Here is a 3,375-nt window from a genome sequence, read left to right as displayed (position 1 = left end):
GGCCCCCTCCCTGTTGGCCTTCTGCTCTTGCCCTGGCCGGTCCTGAACTCCATGTTCGGTGAGGAGGCCAGCTGTCCAACCGTCTGTGTGTCTGGTTCTTTATCGGGCATCCCCTTGGCGACATGTTTTCACAGCTGGCTGATTCTCCTTCCCACCCCAAGGACTGGCTTTCCTCTACCCATCTTACAGAGGATGAGGTGTGGTGATTGCCCAAGGTCACAACAGCTAGGCAGACTTTTTGGGTGTAAGATCTAAGAAGGGTTCTGGAACTCCCTGGATCACAGGTGATCACAGGGGTGATGCGGGACCTGGGTGGGATCTCCAGAGCCCCTGTAGCGCACCAGAGTCCTTGCATGCAGTGGGATCTTCTGAGCTCATCGCCGAGAAGCCCAGGGCTTACTGCCCCCCACGCAGGGATGTGGGGACACTGTGAAGAAGGGTGGCTGGTCCCCGAACACACCCAGCTTCCCAGCCCAGCAGGCGGCCAGGTTCCTGAAAAGTGGTCTCACATTTGCATTCTTGATGTGAGGTTCTGAAATGGGGCCCACCAGTCAGGGGTTCCTTCGGGGAGCTCTGTGTTTTTGAAGGGAAGACTCCTCCCCATACGAGCCAAAGTGCTTCCTAAACCCAGAGCTTCCCCCTCGGTTTCCCAAACGTGAACTGCGGGAAGAGGCACGGCTTCCCGTGTGGACACCAGGAGTCTCGGCACCTGAGGTCTTGTAGCTTTTGCCCTTGTGGCAGCTCGGCCGGGTTGTTGAAGGCCCGGAGGGGGCAAGGAAGACGCTTCCTGTCCTCGGCCACGGGGAGGATGGGCAGGCTGGCTTGGTGCAGGACTAGGTCACAATGGACATGCCTAGAGCCCAGGCCCCAGGACCTGGAGGAGCCCCAGATTCGTACCTGGCAGCTCTGGGCTGGGCGACGGGGGCCAGAGGGTAGAGTCAGGGCGCAGCGAAGTGTCCTTGGTGCCCACGCCTGGGACAGTGTCTACCCAAGGCCATGGGCTGGACGGGGAGGCCTGGGAAACTGGTCCCAGGAGCTCACATGTGGAGCGGTTTCGGGAAGGGTCCCCTTTCTGGGAGGTGCAGAAGAGGACTTGACAAGAGGAGCTTGGGAGGTTGAGGGGGTGGTGAATCACAGCGCCGAGCGGCTTGCCCCGGGTTCTGAGCTCAGGGAAGGAGACACAGCCACAGTCAAGACGGAGTGGGCTTGGTTACTCATGGTGCAGGGGCCACGTGCCAGGTGTGTCTGGGACGCAGGAGGCTGCGGGCACGGGTGGCGGGCCCGGGTGTGATGAGGTCCCAGGCCCGGCGACACCTCTCCAGCCCGGCCTCCCTGGTGATTGTGACCCCGGTGTGGCCCGTGGGCAGAGGATGCATCATCTGGGTCCTGGCAGCCCTCCCAGCTGGTGGCTGGGCCTGTGGCCTGTGTCTCTTCCTGGGACGCACGGCACATGGCCGAGAAGGGGCTCCCCGTGGCTCCTCACAGCCCGTGTGCGGATGAACGCCGGGCGGGCACCTGTAGGGCGCCGGCCCACCCTCCAGCGCCATGCACGGCCCTCCCAGGACGGCATCTGAGAGAGAAGGTAAAGCCGTCCAGGCGGGGTGCAGGCCCCTCCCCACGCAGGGGGCTCGCGTGCTGGTCCCTGCCACTCCTGCTGCGGTGGGGCCGGCCGATGCCCGGCAGCTGCCCTGGCCTGGGCCCCCCCCCCCCGCGAAGACCCCCTGCGTGAGTGACCCAGCTCCTGGGCTCTCCTCATGTGGGGCTGTCGCTGAGCACATCGGGACCCCGGGCCCGTCACGGACAGGCCGGCTCCGGTCCCCTCCCCGCCCGCGCACACTCATGTGCCCCAAAGGGAGGACCCACCAGCCTCCCTGCAGCCGGGCGCCCGCGGCCAGGGGGACAAAGGCATGGACGTGGCCTTGGAGCACAAACATCGATAATCCATCGATAATCTTTAAAATGTCTCTTTTTCGCTTTTGATTCAGAGTCTTAATGGAAGCCCAGGTGTTCCAAGGACCATTTAATATTTAAACAGTTGTCTCCACTTTGAAGGTCAGTCCGGAGCGCAAGGCCGGGCCATGGAGCGTGGAGGGAGGCAGGGCCGGGACCAGGGTGTAAGGGGCTGCCTGCGGGGTCGTGGGAGGGGACTCGGGACACGGAAGAGGAAGGGGTCCCCACTAACTGCTCGTGGGACCTGGGACCCAGCAAGAACCTTGCCTGCGCCTCAGTGTCTCCATCTGTGAAGTGGGTCCATGAATGCCTTCTTCAACCCAGGGAATGGGACAACCCCATACACAGAGGGGAGGGTGCAAGCGGTGCCGGGAGGAGGGCCGCTGGGGAGTAGCCTCTTAGATGGAAGTGAGCACAGCCCCTGCGAGTAGCTGGTGGTGAGGCCGAGGGAGGCCCGAAGCCCCCTGACCCGCGAGGCCGGGCTGCACCCCTTTCCCAGCCCCTCCTCCTCGCACTTCTGCTGTGGCCTGAAGCCCGCAGGCCCCCGTCCTGAGTGTCCTGGCTCTTTCCCCTGCCCGCCGCTACCCCAAACGGTCAAGGCCTCAGGGGACAGTGCGCCTTTTAGAACCCAAAACAAACTCCGTTTCTTATCAGTTATTTGTTGTAAATCTTAAATATAGGGACGCCTGGGGGCCTTAGTCGGTTGAGCCTCCAACTCTTGGTTTCCGCTCAGGTCATGATCCCAGGGTCCTGGGATCGAGGCCCACGTTGGGCTCCCTGCTCAGCAGCGAGTCTGTTTCTTCCTCTCCCTCTGCCTTCCCCCATCTCTCTCTCTCAAAAAAAAAAAAAAATCTCATGAATATAAAATAACCCTTAAAAGCTTATGCTTTATTTTTTAATTTGAGAAAGGACCTCTGAAGATTTCCCCTTCAAGACACACTCAGAAGGCAGAGGTTGGAGGTCGGTGCCCTGGCTGGGGAAGGCCCTTGTGAGATCCGCACCACCGCCGCGGCCTGCACGCCCCTCGCTCTTACTTCCAGACTTGGGACTGAGAAGTAGGGGTGCATTCCATGCAAACAGCCATCACTGAGACAGGGCTTGAGGGGAAAGGGAACGTCGGGAGGCAGGCCAGCTGCATGGCTGGGGTTCGACAGTTGTGGGGTTCAAACAGGTCCGAGCTCCCCCTCCCCCAGCAGAGCCCCCGGAGAGCTGAGTCCACGGTCCCCGAGGTGGGGGTCTGGGAACTCGGTCCGAGACAAGTGCTGTGTGTGTGCACGTGCGTGCGTGCGGGGGTCCTGCCCAGGCCAGGCAGCATTGCATGGAGCACCCCCAAGCCCCCTGCCTCTCAGAGCAGAGCTGGGCCCCCCGAGCCAAGGAATGCCAAGATGGCCAGCAAACGCCAGAAGCTGGGGGCACCTGGATCAG

Source organism: Zalophus californianus, chromosome 1 (assembly GCF_009762305.2).
Source record: "Zalophus californianus isolate mZalCal1 chromosome 1, mZalCal1.pri.v2, whole genome shotgun sequence".
Lineage (NCBI taxonomy): Eukaryota > Metazoa > Chordata > Mammalia > Carnivora > Otariidae > Zalophus > Zalophus californianus.
Note: the sequence above shows the minus strand (reverse complement) of the source record.